The sequence below is a fragment of the Dendrobates tinctorius genome, unplaced genomic scaffold (assembly GCF_039654945.1).
Source record: "Dendrobates tinctorius isolate UK_male_01 unplaced genomic scaffold, ASM3965494v1 ptg000250l, whole genome shotgun sequence".
Classification (NCBI taxonomy): domain Eukaryota; kingdom Metazoa; phylum Chordata; class Amphibia; order Anura; family Dendrobatidae; genus Dendrobates; species Dendrobates tinctorius.
The window spans coordinates 14,986,729-15,013,794 of NW_027361917.1; positions in this window are offsets into that span (position 1 = coordinate 14,986,729).

A 27,066-nucleotide genomic window follows, 5' to 3' on the forward strand; every position below is an offset into this window, starting at 1 on the left:
TGCCAGGGGTTAACGTGTCGGGGGCGGTCACACATTGTGCCGGGTGTCAGCTGTGATAATCAGCTGACACCCGGCCGCGATCAGCTGCGCTCCCCCCGTGAGCGCAGCTGATCGCATTAGACGTACTATTCCGTCCTTGGGACTTAGGTCCCAGGTCACATGGACGGAATAGTACGTCTAATGTAGGAAAGGGGTTGATGGACCTGACAGATATCCCGGATTATTAGATATTATCAGTATTAACATTAGTTTTTTTCATGTTTCACATAGAAGCTTATAGGGAAAAAAACACCAAAATTCGCACAGTTCAGCAGCGTCTTCAGCCTCCCAGCGATCGCAGATCGCATGAAATCACATCCACTTTTCTTGCACATATAGGCCGTAGCGTAAATGCTGTGTCTTCCGCTGATTTTTTTGGGGGGGCAGAAATTCTGCTACGTTTAACTGTGTGAATAAATGCTGGGCAGGGTGCAATAGTTGACTGCTTTGTCTCCCATCCTTATAGGACCCCTAGCATGGTCCGCTGAGCTTTGAATGATCTTTTAATAGGCTTGGATTCTGTTAAATAGTTGTTGCAATAATCGCTGGAACCAAGTCCTAGTGGCAGGGCTACAACTCACCTCCCCATAAAATATAATGTACCCCCCATAAGAATATAATACAACCCACCTCCCCATAGAATATAATGTACCCCCCATAGAATATAGTACAGCCCACCTCCCCATAGAATATAATGTACCCCCCCATAGAATATAATACAACCCACCTCCCCATAGAATAAAATGTACCCCCCATAGAATATAGTACAGCCCACATCCCCATAGAATATAATGTACCCCCCCATAGAATATAATACAACCCACCTCCCCATAGAATATAATGTACCCCCATAGAATATAATACAACCCACCTCCCCATAGAATATAATGTACCCCCCATAGAATATAGTACAGCCCACCTCCCCATAGAATATAATGTACCCCCATAGAATATAGTACAGCCCACCTCCCCATAGAATATAATGTAGCACCCCATAGAAAATAATGTACCCCCCATAGAATATAGTACAGCCCACCTCCCCATAGAATATAATGTAGCACCCCATAGAATATAGTACAGCCCACCTCCCCATAGAATATAATGTAGCACCCCATAGAATATAGTACAGCCCACCTCCCCATAGAATATAATGTAGCACCCCATAGAAAATAATGTACCCCCCATAGAATATAGTACAGCCCACCTCCCCATAGAATATAATGTAGCACCCCACAGAATATAATGTATCTCCCCCCCGGTGTGTATATGTACACGCCGGTCTCCTCATCACCACCGGTGAAGCCGCTGCTGGCACAGAGCTGACATCGTGCAGATGGCCCCGATCACATCAGACAGCGCTGCCCTTTGATCTCCAATAGAATAGCGTCGTAGTGCGGTATGCGCGCATGCTACGACTCTGGCGACACGGTCCGCAGGAGGATTCTGACAGAAGGACACATGTCCGGTCATATTATAGATATATAGTCACGAGCGAACGGGTTGACACCCTTTAAACTGTTCCAGAAAATGAGTGCAATTTACACTTGTTTTGTTCTATACCTGTTACTTATCAAAAAGTGTGTGCAGTGCGGTGGCTGGGCGCAGGCAGGCGCACGTGGAGGGAGGGACCGCCGGAATGGGCAGCTGCTGTCACCGTCGCGATCCCTCCAGCCTCCGAAGCCCACTGGTCTACATCCAGACACCACCGCACACATCTCTATAAGCAGACCTCAGCGCTATTTATGTCCCAGTAATGGCCAACCACTATAAATTATGGAGATTTTTTAAAATGCCACCAGAGTGATCTGCTGACAAACTGAACATCCCTGTTGTCAAAATGTCCCGCCCCTGCTGTGTATTTTGGAGAAACTAGGTGACACGTTTGTGTTTCCTGCAGCTCATTTGCATATATGGATGAGCAAGCGCTGTGATTGGCTGCTGTAGAATCCTAGTATGTTTCAGTTGGAAGAGAGGTCAAAGGCCATCGTGTCTGTCCGCCTGCTGCTCAATGCAGCAATGGCAGGATTCACTAAACCCTCTCAGACAGATGTCTGTCCAGCCTCTGGGTGAACAGTCCCACCGAAGGAGAACTCGTCACCTCCTCTGGTGGCCGCCTGTTCCACTCATTGCTCACCCTCACTGTCAAAAAGTTTTTTTCTAATGTGTATCTTTTCCCTTTCATCCCATTGCTTCTCGTGCTTCCATGTGCAAATGAGAATAAGGATGATCCCTCTACATTGGGGCAACCCTTCAGATATTGGTGTCCTCCATCTTATAGAAGGGAACGCCTTTCCGACAGAACAGGCTGACTGAACGTGACGGCCGTCGCCATGATCCCTATGGCCGGCGCATACACACTGCTATGTTGCTGATGTTGTAGCACATTACTTCAATGAAATATTAATGGTGCTGACACGTGCCGGATTATCAGACGTTGTCAGTATTAATCGTGGTGACAGGTGCCGGATTATCAGATGTTGTAAGTATTAATCGTGCTGACACGTGCCGGATTATCAGATGTTGTCAGTATTAATCGTGCTGACACGTGCCGGATTATCAGATATCATGAGTATTAATGGACCTGAAACATGTGCCAGATTATCAGATGTTATCGGTATTAATGGTGCTTACAGATGCTGGATTATCAGATGTTATCAGTATTAATGGTGTTGACAGGTGCCGGATTATCAGACTTCATCAGTATTAATGGTGCTAACACGTGCTGGATTATCAGATGTTGTCAGTATTATTCGTGCTGACAGGTGCCGGATTATCAGATGTTGTCAGTATTAATCGTGCCGGATTATCAGATGTTGTCAGTATTAATCGTGCTGACACGTGCCGGATTATCAGATGTTGTCAGTATTAATCGTGCTGACAGGTGCCGGATTATCAGATATCATGAGTATTAATGGACCTGACAAATGCCGGATTATCAGATGTTGTCAGTATTAATCGTGGTGACAGGTGCCGGATTATCAGATGTTGTCAGTATTAATCGTGCTGACACGTGCCGGATTATCAGATGTTGTCAGTATTAATCGTGCTGACAGGTGCCGGATTATCAGATATCATGAGTATTAATGGACCTGACAAATGCCGGATTATCAGATGTTGTCAGTATTAATCGTGGTGACAGGTGCCGGATTATCAGATGTTGTCAGTATTAATCGTGCCTACACTTGCCGGATTATCAGATGTTGTCAGTATTAATCATGCTGACACGTGCCGGATTATCAGATATCATGAGTATTAATGGACCTGACAAATGCCAGATTATCAGATGTTATCGGTATTAATGGTGCTTACAGATGCTGGATTATCAGATGTTATCAGTATTAATGGTGTTGACAGGTGCCGGATTATCAGATTTCATCAGTATTAATGGTGCTGACACGTGCCGGATTATCAGATGTTGTCAGTATTAATCGTGCTGACAGGTGCGGGATTATCAGATGTTGTCAGGATTAATCGTGCCGGATTATCAGATGTTGTCAGTACTAATCGTGCTGACACGTGCCGGATTATCAGATGTTGTCAGTACTAATCGTGCTGACACGTGCCGGATTATCAGATGTTGTCAGTATTAATGGTGCTGACACGTGCCGGAATAACAGATATCATGAGTATTAATGAGCCTGACAAATGCCAGATTATCAAATGTTATCGGTATTAATGGTGCTTACAGATGCTGGATTATCAGATGTTATCAGTATTAATGGTGTTGACAGGTGCCGGATTATCAGACTTCATCAGTATTAATGGTGCTGACACGTGCCGGATTATCAGATGTTGTCAGTATTAATCGTGCTGACACGTGCCGGATTATCAGATGTTGTCAGTATTAATCGTGCTGACAGGTGCCGGATTATCAGATATCATGAGTATTAATGGACCTGACAAATGCCGGATTTTCAGATGTTATCGGTATTAATGGTGCTTACAGATGCTGGATTATCAGATGTTATCAGTATTAATGGTGTTGACAGGTGCCGGATTATCAGACTTCATCAGTATTAACCCCTTAACCCCCAAGGGTGGTTGGCACGTTAATGACCGGGCCAATTTTGACAATTCTTACCACTGTCCCTTTAAGAGGTCATAACTCTGGAACGCTTCCATGGATCCCGCCGGTGATTCTGACATTGCTTTTTTCTCACGACATAGTGTACTTCGTAGGGATATACTATTGAAGAGAAATAGCGCAATAGTGCATTATCCAGTGTAGGTATATCAATTTAAAAATAATACACTCACCAGATGGAGCTTGTAATAAGCATGGAGGATTCGCTGCTGCAGAAACCACAGATCCACGAGGGACCAACGTAGAAGATGCAGGATAGGAGAAAAAGTGGTCAGACAATCCGCGCTGCAAATCACTTTGAACCCCCAAAGGGCTTCACTGAAGTTTATAACGTGCAGCCATCCAATTAAAGACATCATATTTTTTCCACAAAAATGATCTTTTCACCCCCAATTTTTATTTTCCCAAGAGTAACAGGACCCCAAAAGTTATTGTGCAATTCATCCTGAGTACGCTGATACCCCATATATGGGGGTTAAACCACTATTTGGGCACATGGCAGAGCTCGGAAGGGAAGCAGCGCCATTTAACTTTTTTGGCTGGAATTGAGATCGGACGCCATGTCGCGTTTGGAAAGCCCCTGAAGTGCCAAAACAGTGGAAACCCCCCAATTCTAACTCCCTCCCTAACCCTAGCCCTGACCCTAGCTCTGACCCTAGCCCTAATGGGAAAATGGAAATAAATACATTTTTTTTTTATTTTATTATTTTTGCCTAACTAAGGGGGTGATATAGGGGGGGTTTGATTTACTATTTATGGCGGGTTTTAATTTTTGGCAGCTGTCATACGCTAAAAGACCCTTTTTATTGTAAAAATAGTTTATGCATCACCACATTTTGAGAGCTATAATTTTTCCTTATTTTGACCCACCGAGTCATGTGAGGTCATATTTTTTGCGGGACGAGTTGACGTTTTTATTGGTACCATTTTCGGGCACGTGACATTTTTTGGTCGCTTTTTACTCCGATTTTTGGGACGCAGTATGAACAAAAACCAGCTTTTCAGGAATTTCTTTTGGGGGGGGTGCGTTTACACCGTTCCGCGTGCGGTAAAATTGATAAGGCGCTTTTATTCTTCGGGTCAGTATGATTACAGCGATACATCTTTTATGTCTTTTTTTATGTTTTGGCGGTTTTATGCTATGAAAATTTTTTTTTATAAAAAATAATTATTTTTGCATCGCTTTATTCTGCGAGCTATAACTTTTTTATTTTTTCTCTGATGATGCTGTGTGGTGGCTCGTTTGTTGCGGGACAAGATGTCGTTTTCAGCGGTACCATGGATATTTATATGCGTCTTTTTGATCGCGCGTTATTGCACTTTTTGTTCGTCGGTATGATAATAAATCATTAATTTTTGCGTCGTTTTTTATTTTTTAAGGGGAACGCTAAAGGGGTTAACTAATGGGACAGTTTTATAGGGTGGGTCATTACGGACGCGGCGATAACAAATAGGTGTACTTTTATTGTTTTTCTGTTTCTTTATTTTCAAAAAATTAATTAATTAGGGAATAATTTTTTTCTTATTTATTTAACGATTTTATTAAAATTATTTTTACACTTTTTGTTTTTTACTTTATTATAATGTCCCATGGGGGACATCACTGTCCTGTGACAGATCGCTGATCTGTCACATCACAGATCGCTGTGACAGATCAGCGATCTGTCACAGGCACTGCTGCAGGCTTCCTCATGCCTGCGCTCTGCGGGCAGTGAGGAAGCCAGCTCCCTGCAGGCCCCCGAAGGTCCCCGTCGCCATATTGGATCCGGGGACCTGCAGGAAAGGCGACCCCCGCAGCGGCGCTGCACATCGCGCTGCTGTGGGGGTCGCAGGGAAGCACGGAGGGAGCCCCCTCCCTGCCGATGCTTCCTTTAACCCCCGGTACACCGCGATCATGTTTGATCGCGGTGTGCCAGGGGTTAACGTGTCGGGGGCGGTCACACATTGTGCCGGGTGTCAGCTGTGATAATCAGCTGACACCCGGCCGCGATCAGCTGCGCTCCCCCCGTGAGCGCAGCTGATCGCATTAGACGTACTATTCCGTCCTTGGGACTTAGGTCCCAGGTCACATGGACGGAATAGTACGTCTAATGTAGGAAAGGGGTTGATGGACCTGACAGATACCGGATTATCAGATATTATCAGTATTAACATTAGTTTTTTTCATGTTTCACATAGAAGCTTATAGGGAAAAAAACACCAAAATTCGCACAGTTCAGCAGCGTCTTCAGCCTCCCAGCGATCGCAGATCGCATGAAATCACATCCACTTTTCTTGCACATATAGGCCGTAGCGTAAATGCTGTGTCTTCCGCTGATTTTTTTGGGGGGGGCAGAAATTCTGCTACGTTTAACTGTGTGAATAAATGCTGGGCAGGGTGCAATAGTTGACTGCTTTGTCTCCCATCCTTATAGGACCCCTAGCATGGTCCGCTGAGCTTTGAATGATCTTTTAATAGGCTTGGATTCTGATAAATAGTTGTTGCAATAATCGCTGGAACCAAGTCCTAGTGGCAGGGCTACAACCCACCTCCCCATAAAATATAATGTATATAATGTACCCCCCATAAGAATATAATACAACCCACCTCCCCATAGAATATAATGTACCCCCCATAGAATATAGTACAGCCCACCTCCCCATAGAATATAATGTACCCCCCCATAGAATATAATACAACCCACCTCCCCATAGAATATAATGTACCCCCCATAGAATATAGTACAGCCCACCTCCCCATAGAATATAATGTACCCCCCCATAGAATATAATACAACCCACCTCCCCATAGAATATAATGTACCCCCCATAGAATATAATACAACCCACCTCCCCATAGAATATAATGTACCCCCCATAGAATATAGTACAGCCCACCTCCCCATAGAATATAATGTACCCCCCATAGAATATAGTACAGCCCACCTCCCCATAGAATATAATGTAGCACCCCATAGAAAATAATGTACCCCCCATAGAATATAGTACAGCCCACCTCCCCATAGAATATAATGTAGCACCCCATAGAATATAGTACAGCCCACCTCCCCATAGAATATAATGTAGCACCCCATAGAATATAGTACAGCCCACCTCCCCATAGAATATAATGTAGCACCCCATAGAAAATAATGTACCCCCCATAGAATATAGTACAGCCCACCTCCCCATAGAATATAATGTAGCACCCCACAGAATATAATGTATCTCCCCCCCGGTGTGTATATGTACACGCCGGTCTCCTCATCACCACCGGTGAAGCCGCTGCTGGCACAGAGCTGACATCGTGCAGATGGCCCCGATCACATCAGACAGCGCCGCCCTTTGCTCTCCAATAGAATAGCGTCGTAGTGCGGTATGCGCGCATGCTACGACTCCGGCGACACGGTCCGCAGGAGGATTCTGACAGAAGGACACATGTCCGGTCATATAATAGATATATAGTCACGAGCGAACTGGTTGACACCCTTTAAACTGTTCCAGAAAATGGGTGCAATTTACACTTGTTTTGTTCTATACCTGTTACTTATCAAAAAGTGTGTGCAGTACAGTGGCTGAGCGCAGGCAGGCGCACGTGGAGGGACGGACCGCCGGAATAGGCAGCTGCTGGATCAGACTATATTGCAACACGGGCAGCTGCTGTCACCGTCACGATCCCACCAGCCTCCGAAGCCCACTGGTCTACATCCAGACACCACCGCACACATCTCTATAAGCAGACCTCAGCGCTATTTATGTCCCAGTAATGACCAACCACTATAAATTATGGAGATTTTTTAAAATGCCACCAGAGTGATCTGCTGACAAACTGAACATCCCTGTTGTCAAAATGTCCCGCCCCTGCTGTGTATTTTGGAGAAACTAGGTGACACGTTTGTGTTTCCTGCAGCTCATTTGCATATATGGATGAGCAAGCGCTGTGATTGGCTGCTGTAGAATCCTAGTATGTTTCAGTTGGAAGAGAGGTCAAAGGCCATCGTGTCTGTCCGCCTGCTGCTCAATGCAGCAATGGCGGGATTCACTAAACCCTCTCAGACATATGTCTGTCCAGCCTCTGGGTGAACAGTCCCACCGAAGGAGAACTCGTCACCTCCTCTGGTGGCCGCCTGTTCCACTCATTGCTCACCCTCACTGTCAAAAAGTTTTTTTCTAATGTGTATCTTTTCCCTTTCATCCCATTGCTTCTCGTGCTTCCATGTGCAAATGAGAATAAGGATGATCCCTCTACATTGGGGCAACCCTTCAGATATTGGTGTCCTCCATCTAATAGAAGGGAACGCCTTTCCGACAGAACAGGCTGACTGAACGTGACGGCCGTCGCCATGATCCCTATGGCCGGCGCATACACACTGCTATGTTGCTGATGTTGTAGCACATTACTTCAATGAAATATTAATGGTGCTGACACGTGCCGGATTATCAGACGTTGTCAGTATTAATCGTGGTGACAGGTGCCGGATTATCAGATGTTGTAAGTATTAATCGTGCTGACACGTGCCGGATTATCAGATGTTGTCAGTATTAATCGTGCTGACACGTGCCGGATTATCAGATATCATGAGTATTAATGGACATGAAACATGTGCCAGATTATCAGATGTTATCGGTATTAATGGTGCTTACAGATGCTGGATTATCAGATGTTATCAGTATTAATGGTGTTGACAGGTGCCGGATTATCAGACTTCATCAGTATTAATGGTGCTGACACGTGCCGGATTATCAGATGTTGTCAGTATTAATTGTGCTGACAGGTGCGGGATTATCAGATGTTGTCAGTATTAATCGTGCCGGATTATCAGATGTTGTCAGTACTAATCGTGCTGACACGTGCCGGATTATCAGATGTTGTCAGTACTAATCGTGCTGACACGTGCCGGATTATCAGATGTTGTCAGTATTAATCGTGCTGACACGTGCCGGAATAACAGATATCATGAGTATTAATGAGCCTGACAAATGCCAGATTATCAGATGTTATCGGTATTAATGGTGCTTACAGATGCTGGATTATCAGATGTTATCAGTATTAATGGTGTTGACAGGTGCCGGATTATCAGACTTCATCAGTATTAATGGTGCTGACACGTGCCGGATTATCAGATGTTGTCAGTATTAATCGTGCTGACACGTGCCGGATTATCAGATGTTGTCAGTATTAATCATAGAATCATAGAATCGTAGAGTTGGAAGGGACCTCCTGGGCCATCTGGTCCAACCCCCTGCTCAAAGCAGGATTCGCTAAATCATCCCAGTCAGATGTCTGTCCAGCCTCTGTTTGAAGACTTCCATTGAAGGAGAACTCACCACTTCTCGTGGCAGCCTGTTCCACTCATTGATCACTCTAACTGTCAAAAAGTTTTTTCTAATATCTAATCTGTGTCTCCTCCCATTCAGTTTCATCCCATTGCTTCTAGTCTTTCCTTGTGCAAATGAGAATAAAGTTGATCCTTCTACAATGTGACAGCCCTTTAGATATTTGTAGACAGCAATTAAGTCTCCTCTCAGTCTTCTCTTTTGCAAACTAAACATTCCCAAATCCTGCAACCTTTCCTCATAAGACAGGGTTTGCAGACCGGTCACCATTCTGGTCGCTCTTTTCTGAACTTGCTCCAGTTTGTTGATGTCTTTTTTAAAATGTGGTGCCCAAAACTGGACACAATATTCCAGATGAGGTCTGACCAAAGAGGAGTAGAGGGAAATAATGACTTCACGTGATCTAGACTGTATGCTTCTGTTAATACATCCTAGAACTGCATTTGCCTTTTTTGCTGCTGCATCACACTGTTGACTCATATTCAGTCTGTGATCTATTAGTATACCCAAGTCTTTTTCACATGTGCTGTCACTTAGCCCTATTCCTCCCATTCTATATATGCTTTTTTCATTTTTATTGCCCAGATGTAGTACTTTGCATTTCTCCCTGTTAAAAACCATTCTGTTAGTTACTGCCCACTTCTCCAGTTTATTTAAATCTTTTTGAATCCTCTCTCTCTCTTCTCTAGTATTAGCTATCCCTCCTAGCTTTGTGTCATCAGCAAATTTAATCAGTTTACCCTCAATTCCTTCATCTAAATCATTGATAAAGATGTTGAACAATACAGGGCCCAGGACAGAGCCCTGTGGTACCCCACTTGAGACATTCTTCCAACTGGATGTGCAGCCATTTACGACCACTCTTTGGGTCCGATCACTAAGCCAGCTATGAATCCACCTAACAGTTGCCTTGTCCATTCCATACTTAGTCATTTTTTCAATAAGGATTGTATGAGAGACTTTGTCAAATGCTTTGCTGAAGTCAAGATATACTATATCTACAGCATTTCCTTGATCCACCCAATCAGTGATACCGTCATAGAAGGAAATTAAGTTAGTCTGACATGACTTATTAGTTACAAACCCATGCTGACTCTGTTTGATCACTTCATTCTTATCCAGGTATTGACTTACATGTTGTTTAATAATTTGTTCAAAGATCTTTCCTGGTATAGAAGTCAGACTCACCGGCCTATAGTTGCCTGGGTCCACCTTCTTCCCCTTTTTGAAGATAGGAACAACATTTGCTCTTCTCCAGTCTTCTGGCACTTCTCCTGTTCTCCAAGAATTTTCAAAGATTATGGAGAGTGGTTCAGAAATTTCTTCTGCTATCTCCTTCAGTACTCTGGGGTGTAATTCATCTGGACCTGGAGACTTGAATTCATTTAGGTTAGCTAAGTGTTTCCTCACTATCTTTCTGTTTATAGATATCCTGGATTCTTCTATTCCCTTAATAGGACAGTGAATAACAGTTGGTGTTACATTTCCTTTCTGAGAGAAAACAGATGCAAAATAGGAATTTAAAAGTTCAGCCTTCTCAACATCCTGTCTTACCATTTCATCATTTTCATCGTGTAAAAATCCTATAGCATCTTTGACTTTTCTTTTACTTTTGACATATCCCCAAAATCCTTTATTATTGCTTTTGACATCTCTTGCAAGCCTCAATTCATTTTCAGCTTTAATCTGATTTGTGCCCTGCAGATTCTGCAGACAGCATTATATTCTTCTTTAGATATGCCTCCCTCTTTCCATTTTATAAACATTTTTTTCTTCCTTTTTAGCATGTGCTTAAGTTCTGTGTTCACCCATCCTGGTTTCCTTAAATGCTTCCTATTCTTCCCTCTTTTCGGAATTGTTAACAACTGTGCTTTGAGAATTTCATTTTTCAAGATTTCCTATCCTTCCTGGACATTTTTGTCTTTAAGGATATCCAGCCATTGGATCCCTCCAATTATCTTTCTGAATCCCTTAAAATCTGCCTTTCTGAAATCTAACCTTGACGTCTGAGTCTTCACAGGTCTTCCGCCTCTAGTTATCCAAAATTCTAAAATAGCATGGTCGCTACCTCCTAGGGTTCCAGCCACTTTTACCTCCTCAACCATTTCCTCCCTGTTTATAAGGATTAGATCCAAGGTAGCAGTTCCCCTTGTTTTCTCCCCTACCTTTTGGAAGATAAAGTTGTCAGCAAGAGAGGATAAGAATTTCCTTGACCTGTTAGTTTTGCCTGAGAGAGATTCCCAACAAATGTCTGGATAGTTGAAATCTCCCATGACAACTATGTCATATTTTTTGGAGAACTTGGCCATTTGATGCATAAAGAGTTCATCCATATCTTCAGCTTGCACAGGCGGCCTGTAGTAAATGCCTACAATGGTGTCCTTTCCATTGTTCTGTCCTTGTATTCTTACCCAAACAGTTTCCACAGAACTCCCAGTCTCTGAAGCTTCAATCTCTGTGCAGATATATGCGTTTCTAACATACAATGCAACACCCCCTCCTCGTTTATCAAGTCTGTTTCTTGCAAATAAGTTGTATCCTTCTAGTCTTGTATTCCAATCATGTGTATCGTCCCACCAAGTTTCAGTGATTCCAATGACATCATATTTCTTTTCCTGTGTTAGTAGTTCCAATTCTCCTTGTTTGTTGCCCATGCTTTGTGCATTAGTATAGAAACATTTTAGTTTGTGATTGGTTTCTCTTTCTCCAATATTGTTATTAATTAGATTCTTTCGTCTTTGTTCTTCCTTTCCACTTCTATTAGCAGAGTTCTCAATAGCATTTGTCAGGTGTATGGCTTTTTCTGGTCTTTTGCTTCCCTTCCCATGTTGTTCTAGTTTAAAGCTCTCCTTACAAGTGTAGCAAGGCGACTTCCAAATACATGCTTTCCAGTCTTCGTAAGGTGCACCCCATCTCTAGCAAGTAGTCCATCGTATAAGTAGTTCACTCCGTGATCCAGAAATCCAAATCGTTGCTGACGGCACCATCGACGTAGCCAGTTGTTCACCTGCAGAATCTTATTCCACCTCCTTGTTCTATGGCCATCCACTGGGAGGATGGAAGAGAAGACCACCTGCGCTCCCAGTTCTTTCACTTTCTTGCCTAAGTCTTCAAAGTCTCTGCAGATGGTTTCCAGGTCGTTTCTTGCGGTGTCATTTGTCCCCACATGTAGTAGCAGGAATGGGTAGTCATCTGTAGGTCTGAAGAGTCCTGATATCCTGTCAGACACATCTTTAATTTTTGCACCTGGAAGACAGCACATTTCTCTTGAAGTTATATCCGGTCTGCAGATAGCGGCCTCTGTTCCTCTCAACAGGGAATCCCCCATGACCACCACTCTCCGTTTCTTCTTCACAACATTTTTCTTTCTCCATCCAGGAGGACTCTGAAGGCGTACAAGGTTGCTGTTTGTTGGCAAAGTCTTATCCTGATGTATTTCTTCATCATTTTCCTGCGTGAGAGCCTGGTACTGGTTTCTGAGCAGTATGGGTGCTGACTGCCTCCTGATCCTCCTGCTTCTCTGGGTCACATGTCTCCATTCCTCTGTTTCTTCAGGTGCACTTCGAATTTCTTCTCTTTCTGTAACATGAAGAGATAATTCTGCTCTGTCCAAGAACTCTTCACCTTCCTTAATGATCTTCAACGTAGCCAACCTCTCTTCGAGATTTTGCAACTTTTCCTCCAACAGGGACACAAGCTTGCATTTGTGGCATGTGAAGTTTGGCTTTTCCACTGGTAAGTCTGTGAACATGTAGCAAGAAATGCAGCTCACCAAATGGCTCCTGGCCTCTTCCATCTTGAGATTTCTTAAAAACGATGAAATATGAGCCAAAATTCTCTTCCCCTGGTTTTCCGATTTCCTCTTTTCAGCTGCAACAGCCAAAACCCAGTGATCGTTGAGCTCGCGGAGACTCTTCACTTATCCCAGAAGGCACTGGGAATATGCAAATGATCTCCTCAAGACTCTTCCCCTGGTTTTCCGATTTCCTCTTTTCAGCTGCAACGGCCAAAACCCAGTGATCGTTGAGCTCGCGGAGACTCTTCACTTATCCCAGAAGGCACTGGGAATATGCAAATGATCTCCTCAAGAATCTTCCCCTGGTTTTCCGATTTCCTCTTTTCAGCTGCAACGGCCAAAACCCAGTGATCGTTGAGCTCGCGGAGACTCTTCACTTATCCCAGAAGGCACTGGGAATATGCAAATGATCTCCTCAAGACTCTTCCCCTGGTTTTAATCGTGCTGACAGGTGCCGGATTATCAGATATCATGAGTATTAATGGACCTGACAAATGCCGGATTATCAGATGTTATCGGTATTAATGGTGCTTACAGATGCTGGATTATCAGATGTTATCAGTATTAATGGTGTTGACAGGTGCCGGATTATCAGACTTCATCAGTATTAACCCCTTAACCCCCAAGGGTGGTTGGCACGTTAATGACCGGGCCAATTTTGACAATTCTTACCACTGTCCCTTTAAGAGGTCATAACTCTGGAACGCTTCCATGGATCCCGCCGGTGATTCTGACATTGCTTTTTTCTCACGACATAGTGTACTTCGTAGGGATATACTATTGAAGAGAAATAGCGCAATAGTGCATTATCCAGTGTAGGTATATCAATTTAAAAATAATACACTCACCAGATGGAGCTTGTAATAAGCATGGAGGATTCGCTGCTGCAGAAACCACAGATCCACGAGGGACCAACGTAGAAGATGCAGGAGAGGAGAAAAAGTGGTCAGACAATCCGCGCTGCAAATCACTTTGAACCCCCAAAGGGCTTCACAGAAGTTTATAACGTGCAGCCATCCAATTAAAGACATCATATTTTTTCCACAAAAATGATCTTTTCACCCCCAATTTTTATTTTCCCAAGAGTAACAGGACCCCAAAAGTTATTGTGCAATTCATCCTGAGTACGCTGATACCCCATATATGGGGGTAAACCACTATTTGGGCACATGGCAGAGCTCGGAAGGGAAGCAGCGCCATTTAACTTTTTTGGCTGGAATTGAGATCGGACGCCATGTCGCGTTTGGAAAGCCCCTGAAGTGCCAAAACAGTGGAAACCCCCCAATTCTAACTCCCACCCTAACCCTAGCCCTGACCCTAGCTCTGACCCTAGCCCTAATGGGAAAATGGAAATAAATACATTTTTTTTTTATTTTATTATTTTTGCCTAACTAAGGGGGTGATAAAGGGGGGGTTTGATTTACTATTTATGGCGGGTTTTAATTTTTGGCAGATGTCATACGCTAAAAGACGCTTTTTATTGTAAAAATAGTTTATGCATCACCACATTTTGAGAGCTATAATTTTTCCTTATTTTGACCCACCGAGTCATGTGAGGTCATATTTTTTGCGGGACGAGTTGACGTTTCTATTGGTACCATTTTCGGGCACGTGACATATTTTGGTCGCTTTTTACTCCGATTTTTGAGACGCAGTATGAACAAAAACCAGCTTTTCAGGAATTTCTTTTGGAGGGGGGGGGTGCGTTTACACCGTTCCGCGTGCGGTAAAATTGATAAGACGCTTTTATTCTTCAGGTCAGTATGATTACAGCGATACCTCTTTTATGTCTTTTTTTATGTTTTGGCGGTTTTATGCTATGAAAATTTTTTTTTATAAAAAATAATTATTTTTGCATCGCTTTATTCTGCGAGCTATAACTTTTTTATTTTTTCTCTGATGATGCTGTGTGGTGGCTCGTTTGTTGCGGGACAAGATGTCGTTTTCAGCGGTACCATGGATATTTATATGCGTCTTTTTGATCGCGCGTTATTGCACTTTTTGTTCGTCGGTATGATAATAAATCATTAATTTTTGCGTCGTTTTTTATTTTTTAAGGGGAACGCTAAAGGGGTTAACTAATGGGGGACAGTTTTATAGGGTGGGTCATTACGGACGCGGCGATAACAAATAGGTGTACTTTTATTGTTTTTCTGTTTCTTTATTTTCAAAAAATGAATTTATTAGGGAATAATTTTTTTTCTTATTTATTTAACGATTTTATTAAAATTATTTTTACACTTTTTGTTTTTTACTTTATTATAATGTCCCATGGGGGACATCACTGTCCTGTGACAGATCGCTGATCTGTCACATCACAGATCGCTGTGACAGATCAGCGATCTGTCACAGGCACTGCTGCAGGCTTCCTCATGCCTGCGCTCTGCGGGCAGTGAGGAAGCCAGCTCCCTGCAGGCCCCCGAAGGTCCCCGTCGCCATATTGGATCCGGGGACCTGCAGGAAAGGCGACCCCCGCAGCGGCGCTGCACATCGCGCTGCTGTGGGGGTCGCAGGGAAGCACGGAGGGAGCCCCCTCCCTGCCGATGCTTCCTTTAACCCCCGGTACACCTCGATCATGTTTGATCGCGGTGTCCCAGGGGTTAACGTGTCGGGGGCGGTCACACATTGTGCCGGGTGTCAGCTGTGATAATCAGCTGACACCCGGCCGCGATCAGCTGCGCTCCCCCCGTGAGCGCAGCTGATCGCATTAGACGTACTATTCCGTCCTTGGGACTTAGGTCCCAGGTCACATGGACGGAATAGTACGTCTAATGTAGGAAAGGGGTTGATGGACCTGACAGATATCCCGGATTATCAGATATTATCAGTATTAACATTAGTTTTTTTCATGTTTCACATAGAAGCTTATAGGGAAAAAAACACCAAAATTCGCACAGTTCAGCAGCGTCTTCAGCCTCCCAGCGATCGCAGATCGCATGAAATCACATCCACTTTTCTTGCACATATAGGCCGTAGCGTAAATGCTGTGTCTTCCGCTGATTTTTTTTGGGGGGCAGAAATTCTGCTACGTTTAACTGTGTGAATAAATGCTGGGCAGGGTGCAATAGTTGACTGCTTTGTCTCCCATCCTTATAGGACCCCTAGCATGGTCCGCTGAGCGTTGAATGATCTTTTAATAGGCTTGGATTCTGATAAATAGTTGTTGCAATAATCGCTGGAACCAAGTCCTAGTGGCAGGGCTACAACCCACCTCCCCATAAAATATAATGTACCCCCCATAGAATATAATACAACCCACCTCCCCATAGAATATAATGTACCCCCCATAGAATATAGTACAGCCCACCTCCCCATAGAATATAATGTACCCCCCATAGAATATAATACAACCCACCTCCCCATAGAATATAATGTACCCCCCATAGAATATAGTACAGCCCACCTCCCCATAGAATATAATGTACCCCCCCATAGAATATAATACAACCCACCTCCCCATAGAATATAATGTACCCCCCATAGAATATAATACAACCCACCTCCCCATAGAATATAATGTACCCCCCATAGAATATAGTACAGCCCACCTCCCCATAGAATATAATGTACCCCCCATAGAATATAGTACAGCCCACCTCCCCATAGAATATAATGTAGCACCCCATAGAAAATAATGTACCCCCCATAGAATATAGTACAGCCAACCTCCCCATAGAATATAATGTAGCACCCCATAGAATATAGTTCAGCCCACCTCCCCATAGAATATAATGTAGCACCCCATAGAAAATAATGTACCCCCCATAGAATATAGTACAGCCCACCTCCCCATAGAATATAATGTAGCACCCCACAGAATATAATGTATCTCCCCCCCGGTGTGTATATGTACACGCCGGTCTCCTCATCACCACCGGTGAAGCCGCTGCTGGCACAGAGCTGACATCGTGCAGATGGCCCCGATCACATCAGACAGCGCCGCCCTTTGCTCTCCAATAGAATAGCGTCGTAGTGCGGTATGCGCGCATGCTACGACTCCGGCGACACGGTCCGCAGGAGGATTCTGACAGAAGGACACATGTCCGGTCATATTATAGATATATAGTCACGAGCGAACGGGTTGACACCCTTTAAACTGTTCCAGAAAATGAGTGCAATTTACACTTGTTTTGTTCTATACCTGTTACTTCTCAAAAAGTGTGTACAGTGCGGTGGCTGGGCGCAGGCAGGCGCACGTGGAGGGAGGGACCGCCGGAATGGGCAGCTGCTGGATCAGACTATATTGCAACATGGGCAGCTGCTGTCACCGTCGCGATCCCACCAGCCTCCGAAGCCCACTGGTCTACATCCAGACACCACCGCACACATCTCTATAAGCAGACCTCAGCGCTATTTATGTCCCAGTAATGGCCAACCACTATAAATTATGGAGATTTTTTAAAATGCCACCAGAGTGATCTGCTGACAAACTGAACATCCCTGTTGTCAAAATGTCCCGCCCCTGCTGTGTATTTTGGAGAAACTAGGTGACACGTTTGTGTTTCCTGCAGCTCATTTGCATATATGGATGAGCAAGCGCTGTGATTGGCTGCTGTAGAATCCTAGTATGTTTCAGTTGGAAGAGAGGTCAAAGGCCATCGTGTCTGTCCGCCTGCTGCTCAATGCAGCAATGGCAGGATTCACTAAACCCTCTCAGACAGATGTCTGTCCAGCCTCTGGGTGAACAGTCCCACCGAAGGAGAACTCGTCACCTCCTCTGGTGGCCGCCTGTTCCACTCATTGCTCACCCTCACTGTCAAAAAGTTTTTTTCTAATGTGTATCTTTTCCCTTTCATCCCATTGCTTCTCGTGCTTCCATGTGCAAATGAGAATAAGGATGATCCCTCTACATTGGGGCAACCCTTCAGATATTGGTGTCCTCCATCTTATAGAAGGGAACGCCTTTCCGACAGAACAGGCTGACTGAACTTGACGGCCGTCGCCATGATCCCTATGGCCGGCGCATACACACTGCTATGTTGCTGATGTTGTAGCACATTACTTCAATGAAATATTAATGGTGCTGACACGTGCCGGATTATCAGACGTTGTCAGTATTAATCGTGGTGACAGGTGCCGGATTATCAGATGTTGTAAGTATTAATCGTGCTGACACGTGCCGGATTATCAGATGTTGTCAGTATTAATCGTGCTGACACGTGCCGGATTATCAGATATCATGAGTATTAATGGACCTGAAACATGTGCCAGATTATCAGATGTTATCGGTATTAATGGTGCTTACAGATGCTGGATTATCAGATGTTATCAGTATTAATGGTGTTGACAGGTGCCGGATTATCAGACTTCATCAGTATTAATGGTGTTGACACGTGCCGGATTATCAGATGTTGTCAGTATTAATCGTGCTGACAGGTGCCGGATTATCAGATGTTGTCAGTATTAATCGTGCCGGATTATCAGATGTTGTCAGTATTAATCTTGCTGACACGTGCCGGATTATCAGATGTTGTCAGTATTAATCGTGCTGACAGGTGCCGGATTATCAGATATCATGAGTATTAATGGACCTGACAAATGCCGGATTATCAGATGTTGTCAGTATTAATCGTGGTGACAGGTGCCGGATTATCAGATGTTGTCAGTATTAATCGTGCCTACACGTGCCGGATTATCAGATGTTGTCAGTATTAATCGTGCTGACACGTGCCGGATTATCAGATATCATGAGTATTAATGGACCTGACAAATGCCAGATTATCAGATGTTATCGGTATTAATGGTGCTTACAGATGCTGGATTATCAGATGTTATCAGTATTAATGGTGTTGACAGGTGCCGGATTATCAGACTTCATCAGTATTAATGGTGCTGACAGGTGCGGGATTATCAGATGTTGTCAGTATTTATCGTGCCGGATTATCAGATGTTGTCAGTACTAATCGTGCTGACACGTGCCGGATTATCAGATGTTGTCAGTACTAATCGTGCTGACACGTGCCGGATTATCAGATGTTGTCAGTATTAATCGTGCTGACACGTGCCGGAATAACAGATACAGTCATGGCCAAAAGTATTGACACCCCTGAAATTCTGTCAGATAATATTCAGTTTCTTCCTGAAAATGATTGCAAACACAAATTCTTTGGTATTATTATCTTCATTTAATTTGTCTTAAATGAAAAAACACAAAAGAGAATGAAGCAAAAAGCAAAACATTGATCATTTCACACAAAACTCCAAAAATGGGCCGGACAAAAGTATTGGCACCCTCAGCCTAATACTTGGTTGCACAACCTTTAGCCAAAATAACTGCCACCAACCGCTTCCGGTAACCATCAATGAGTTTCTTACAATGCTCTGCTGGAATTTTAGACCATTCTTCTTTGGCAAACTACTCCAGGTCCCTGATATTTGAAGGGTGCCTTCTCCAAAGTGCCATTTTTAGATCTCTCCACAGGTGTTCTATGGGATTCAGGTCTGGACTCATTGCTGGCCACCTTAGAAGTCTCCAGTGCTTTCTCTCAAACCATTTTCTAGTGCTTTTTGAAGTGTGTTTTGGGTTATTGTCCTGCTGGAAGACCCATGACCTCTGAGGTAGACCCAGCTTTCTCACACTGGGCCCTAAATTATGCTGCAAAATTTGTTGGTAGGCTTCTGACTTCATAATGCCATGCACACGGTCAAGCAGTCCAGTGCCAGAGGCAGCAAAGCAACCCCAAAACATCAGGGAACCTCCGCCATGTTTGACTGTAGGGACCGTGTACTTTTCTTTGAATGCCTCTTTTTTCTCCTGTAAACTCTATGTTGATGCTTTTGCCCTAAAAGCTCTACTTTTGTCTCATCTGACCAAAGAACATTCTTCCAAAATGTTTTAGGCTTTTTCAGGTAAGTTTTCGCAAACTCCAGCCTGGCTTTTTTATGTCTCGGGGTAAGAAGTGGAGTCTTCCTGGGTCTCCTACCATACAGTCCCTTTTCATTCAGATGCCGACGGATAGTACGGGTTGACACCGTTGTACCCTCGGACTGCAGGGCAGCTTGAACTTGTTTGGATGTTAGTGGAGGTTCTTTATCCAACATCCGCACAATCTTGCGTTGAAATCTCTTGTCAATTTTTCTTTTCCGTCCACATCTAGGGAGGTTAGCCACAGTGCCAGGGACTTTAAACTTCTTGATGACACTGCGCACGGTAGACACAGGAACATTCAGGTCTTTGGAGATGGATTTGTAGCCTTGAGATTGCTCATGCTTCCTCACAATTTGGTTTCTCAAGTCCTCAGACAGTTCTTTGGTCTTCTTTCTTTTCTCCATGCTCAATGTGGTACACACAAGGACACAGGACAGAGGTTGAGTCAACTTTAATCCATGTCAACTGGCTGCAAGTGTGATTTAGTTATTGCCAACACCTGTTAGGTGCCACAGGTAAGTTACAGGTGCTGTTAATTATACAAATTAGAGAAGCATCACATGATTTTTCGCACAGTGCCAATACTTTTGTCCACCCTGTTTTTTATGTTTGGTGTGGAATTATATCCAATTTGGCTTTAGGACAATTCTTTTTGTGTTTTTTCATTTAAGACAAATTAAATGAAGATAATAATAACAAAGAATTTGTGTTTGCAATCATTTTCAGGAAGAAACTGAGTATTATCTGACAGAATTGCAGGGGTGTCAATACTTTTGGCCATGACTGTATCATGAGTATTAATGAGCCTGACAAATGCCAGATTATCAGATGTTATCGGTATTAATGGTGCTTACAGATGCTGGATTATCAGATGTTATCAGTATTAATGGTGTTGACAGGTGCCGGATTATCAGACTTTATCAGTATTAATGGTGCTGACACGTGCCGGATTATCAGATGTTGTCAGTATTAATCGTGCTGACACGTGCCGGATTATCAGATGTTGTCAGTATTAATCGTGCTGACAGGTGCCGGATTATCAGATATCATGAGTATTAATGGACCTGACAAATGCCGGATTATCAGATGTTATCGGTATTAATGGTGCTTACAGATGCTGGATTATCAGATGTTATCAGTATTAATGGTGTTGACAGGTGCCGGATTATCAGACTTCATCAGTATTAACCCCTTAACCCCCAAGGGTGGTTGGCACGTTAATGACCGGGCCAATTTTGACAATTCTTACCACTGTCCCTTTAAGAGGTCATAACTCTGGAACGCTTCCATGGATCCCGCCGGTGATTCTGACATTGCTTTTTTCTCACGACATAGTGTACTTCGTAGGGATATACTATTGAAGAGAAATAGCGCAATAGTGCATTATCCAGTGTAGGTATATCAATTTAAAAATAATACACTCACCAGATGGAGCTTGTAATAAGCATGGAGGATTCGCTGCTGCAGAAACCACAGATCCACGAGGGACCAACGTAGAAGATGCAGGAGAGGAGAAAAAGTGGTCAGACAATCCGCGCTGCAAATCACTTTGAACCCCCAAAGGGCTTCACAGAAGTTTATAACGTGCAGCCATCCAATTAAAGACATCATATTTTTTCCACAAAAATGATCTTTTCACCCCCAATTTTTATTTTCCCAAGAGTAACAGGACCCCAAAAGTTATTGTGCAATTCATCCTGAGTACGCTGATACCCCATATATGGGGGTAAACCACTATTTGGGCACATGGCAGAGCTCGGAAGGGAAGCAGCGCCATTTAACTTTTTTGGCTGGAATTGAGATCGGACGCCATGTCGCGTTAGGGAAAGCCCCTGAAGTGCCAAAACAGTGGAAACCCCCCAATTCTAACTCCCACCCTAACCCTAGCCCTGACCCTAGCTCTGACCCTAGCCCTAATGTGAAAATGGAAATAAATACATTTTTTTTTTATTTTATTATTTTTGCCTAACTAAGGGGGTGATAAAGGGGGGGTTTGATTTACTATTTATGGCGGGTTTTAATTTTTGGCAGCTGTCATACGCTAAAAGACGCTTTTTATTGTAAAAATAGTTTATGCATCACCACATTTTGAGAGCTATAATTTTTCCTTATTTTGACCCACCGAGTCATGTGAGGTTATATTTTTTGCGGGACGAGTTGACGTTTTTATTGGTACCATTTTCGGGCACGTGACATTTTTTGGTCGCTTTTTACTCCGATTTTTGGGACGCAGTATGAACAAAAACCAGCTTTTCAGGAATTTCTTTTGGGGGGGGGTGCGTTTACACCGTTTCGCGTGCGGTAAAATTGATAAGGCGCTTTTATTCTTCGGGTCAGTATGATTACAGCGATACCTCTTTTATGTCTTTTTTTATGTTTTGGCGGTTTTATGCTATGAAAAAATTTTTTTTATAAAAAATAATTATTTTTGCATCGCTTTATTCTGCGAGCTATAACTTTTTTATTTTTTCTCTGATGATGCTGTGTGGTGGCTCGTTTGTTGCGGGACAAGATGTCGTTTTCAGCGGTACCATGGATATTTATATGCGTCTTTTTGATCGCGCGTTATTGCACTTTTTGTTCGTCGGTATGATAATAAATCATTAATTTTTGCGTCGTTTTTTATTTTTTAAGGGGAACGCTAAAGGGGTTAACTAATGGGACAGTTTTATAGGGTGGGTCATTACGGCGATAACAAATAGGTGTACTTTTATTGTTTTTCTGTTTCTTTATTTTCAAAAAATGAATTTATTAGGGAATAATTTTTTTTCTTATTTATTTAACGATTTTATTAAAATTATTTTTACACTTTTTGTTTTTTACTTTATTATAATGTCCCATGGGGGACATCACTGTCCTGTGACAGATTGCTGATCTGTCACATCACAGATCGCTGTGACAGATCAGCGATCTGTCACAGGCACTGCTGCAGGCTTCCTCATGCCTGCGCTCTGCGGGCAGTGAGGAAGCCAGCTCCCTGCAGGCCCCCGAAGGTCCCCGTCGCCATATTGGATCCGGGGACCTGCAGGAAAGGCGACCCCCGCAGCGGCGCTGCACATCGCGCTGCTGTGGGGGTCGCAGGGAAGCACGGAGGGAGCCCCCTCCCTGCCGATGCTTCCTTTAACCCCCGGTACACCGCGATCATGTTTGATCGCGGTGTGCCAGGGGTTAACGTGTCGGGGGCGGTCACACATTGTGCCGGGTGTCAGCTGCGATAATCAGCTGACACCCGGCCGCGATCAGCTGCGCTCCCCCCGTGAGCGCAGCTGATCGCATTAGACGTACTATTCCGTCCTTGGGACTTAGGTCCCAGGTCACATGGACGGAATAGTACGTCTAATGTAGGAAAGGGGTTGATGGACCTGACAGATACCGGATTATCAGATATTATCAGTATTAACATTAGTTTTTTTCATGTTTCACAAAGAAGCTTATAGGGAAAAAAACACCAAAATTCGCACAGTTCAGCAGCGTCTTCAGCCTCCCAGCGATCGCAGATCGCATGAAATCACATCCACTTTTCTTGCACATATAGGCCGTAGCGTAAATGCTGTGTCTTCCGCTGATTTTTTTGGGGGGGCAGAAATTCTGCTACGTTTAACTGTGTGAATAAATGCTGGGCAGGGTGCAATAGTTGACTGCTTTGTCTCCCATCCTTATAGGACCCCTAGCATGGTCCGCTGAGCTTTGAATGATCTTTTAATAGGCTTGGATTCTGATAAATAGTTGTTGCAATAATCGCTGGAACCAAGTCCTAGTGGCAGGGCTACAACCCACCTCCCCATAAAATATAATGTACCCCCCATAAGAATATAATACAACCCACCTCCCCATAGAATATAATGTACCCCCCATAGAATATAGTACAGCCCACCTCCCCATAGAATATAATGTACCCCCCATAAAATATAATACAACCCACCTCCCCATAGAATATAATGTACCCCCCATAGAATATAGTACAGCCCACCTCCCCATAGAATATAATGTACCCCCCCATAGAATATAATACAACCCACCTCCCCATAGAATATAATGTACCCCCCATAGAATATAGTACAGCCCACCTCCCCATAGAATATAATGTACCCCCCCATAGAATATAATACAACCCACCTCCCCATAGAATATAATGTACCCCCCATAGAATATAATACAACCCACCTCCCCATAGAATATAATGTACCCCCCATAGAATATAGTACAGCCCACCTCCCCATAGAATATAATGTACCCCCCATAGAATATAGTACAGCCCACCTCCCCATAGAATATAATGTAGCACCCCATAGAAAATAATGTACCCCCCATAGAATATAGTACAGCCCACCTCCCCATAGAATATAATGTAGCACCCCATAGAATATAGTACAGCCCACCTCCCCATAGAATATAATGTAGCACCCCATAGAATATAGTACAGCCCACCTCCCCATAGAATATAATGTAGCACCCCATAGAAAATAATGTACCCCCCATAGAATATAGTACAGCCCACCTCCCCATAGAATATAATGTAGCACCCCACAGAATATAATGTATCTCCCCCCCGGTGTGTATATGTACACGCCGGTCTCCTCATCATCACCGGTGAAGCCGCTGCTGGCACAGAGCTGACATCGTGCAGATGGCCCCGATCACATCAGACAGCGCCGCCCTTTGCTCTCCAATAGAATAGCGTCGTAGTGCGGTATGCGCGCATGCTACGACTCCGGCGACACGGTCCGCAGGAGGATTCTGACAGAAGGACACATGTCCGGTCATATTATAGATATATAGTCACGAGCGAACGGGTTGACACCCTTTAAACTGTTCCAGAAAATGAGTGCAATTTACACTTGTTTTGTTCTATACCTGTTACTTATCAAAAAGTGTGTGCAGTGCGGTGGCTGGGCGCAGGCAGGCGCACGTGGAGGGAGGGACCGCCGGAATAGGCAGCTGCTGGATCAGACTATATTGCAACATGGGCAGCTGCTGTCACCGTCGCGATCCCACCAGCCTCCAAAGCCCACTGGTCTACATCCAGACACCACCGCACACATCTCTATAAGCAGACTTCAGCGCTATTTATGTCCCAGTAATGGCCAACCACTATAAATTATGGAGATTTTTTAAAATGCCACTAGAGTGATCAGCTGACAAACTGAACATCCCTGTTGTCAAAATGTCCCGCCCCTGCTGTGTATTTTGGAGAAACTAGGTGACACGTTTGTGTTTCCTGCAGCTCATTTGCATATATGGATGAGCAAGCGCTGTGATTGGCTGCTGTAGAATCCTAGTATGTTTCAGTTGGAAGAGAGGTCAAAGGCCATCGTGTCTGTCCGCCTGCTGCTCAATGCAGCAATGGCAGGATTCACTAAACCCTCTCAGACAGATGTCTGTCCAGCCTCTGGGTGAACAGTCCCACCGAAGGAGAACTCGTCACCTCCTCTGGTGGCCGCCTGTTCCACTCATTGCTCACCCTCACTGTCAAAAAGTTTTTTTCTAATGTGTATCTTTTCCCTTTCATCCCATTGCTTCTCGTGCTTCCATGTGCAAATGAGAATAAGGATGATCCCTCTACATTGGGGCAACCCTTCAGATATTGGTGTCCTCCATCTTATAGAAGGGAACGCCTTTCCGACAGAACAGGCTGACTGAACGTGACGGCCGTCGCCATGATCCCTATGGCCGGTGCATACACACTGCTATGTTGCTGATGTTGTAGCACATTACTTGAATGAAATATTAATGGTGCTGACACGTGCCGGATTATCAGACGTTGTCAGTATTAATCGTGGTGACAGGTGCCGGATTATCAGATGTTGTAAGTATTAATCGTGCTGACACGTGCCGGATTATCAGATGTTGTCAGTATTAATCGTGCTGACACGTGCCGGATTATCAGATATCATGAGTATTAATGGACCTGAAACATGTGCCAGATTATCAGATGTTATCGGTATTAATGGTGCTTACAGATGCTGGATTATCAGATGTTATCAGTATTAATGGTGTTGACAGGTGCCGGATTATCAGACTTCATCAGTATTAATGGTGCTAACACGTGCCGGATTATCAGATGTTGTCAGTATTAATCGTGCTGACAGGTGCCGGATTATCAGGTGTTGTCAGTATTAATCGTGCCGGATTATCAGATGTTGTCAGTATTAATCGTGCTGACACGTGCCGGATTATCAGATGTTGTCAGTATTAATCGTGCTGACAGGTGCCGGATTATCAGATATCATGAGTATTAATGGACCTGACAAATGCCGGATTATCAGATGTTGTCAGTATTAATCGTGGTGACAGGTGCCGGATTATCAGATGTTGTCAGTATTAATCGTGCCTACACGTGCCGGATTATCAGATGTTGTCAGTATTAATCGTGCTGACACGTGCCGGATTATCAGATATCATGAGTATTAATGGACCTGACAAATGCCAGATTATCAGATGTTATCGGTATTAATGGTGCTTACAGATGCTGGATTATCAGATGTTATCAGTATTAATGGTGTTGACAGGTGCCGAATTATCAGACTTTATCAGTATTAATGGTGCTGACACGTGCCGGATTATCAGATGTTGTCAGTATTAATCGTGCTGACAGGTGCGGGATTATCAGATGTTGTCAGTATTAATCGTGCCGGATTATCAGATGTTGTCAGTACTAATCGTGCTGACACGTGCCGGATTATCAGATGTTGTCAGTACTAATCGTGCTGACACGTGCCGGATTATCAGATGTTGTCAGTATTAATCGTGCTGACACGTGCCGGAATAACAGATATCATGAGTATTAATGAGCCTGACAAATGCCAGATTATCAGATGTTATCGGTATTAATGGTGCTTACAGATGCTGGATTATCAGATGTTATCAGTATTAATGGTGTTGACAGGTGCCGGATTATCAGACTTCATCAGTATTAATGGTGCTGACACGTGCCGGATTATCAGATGTTGTCAGTATTAATCG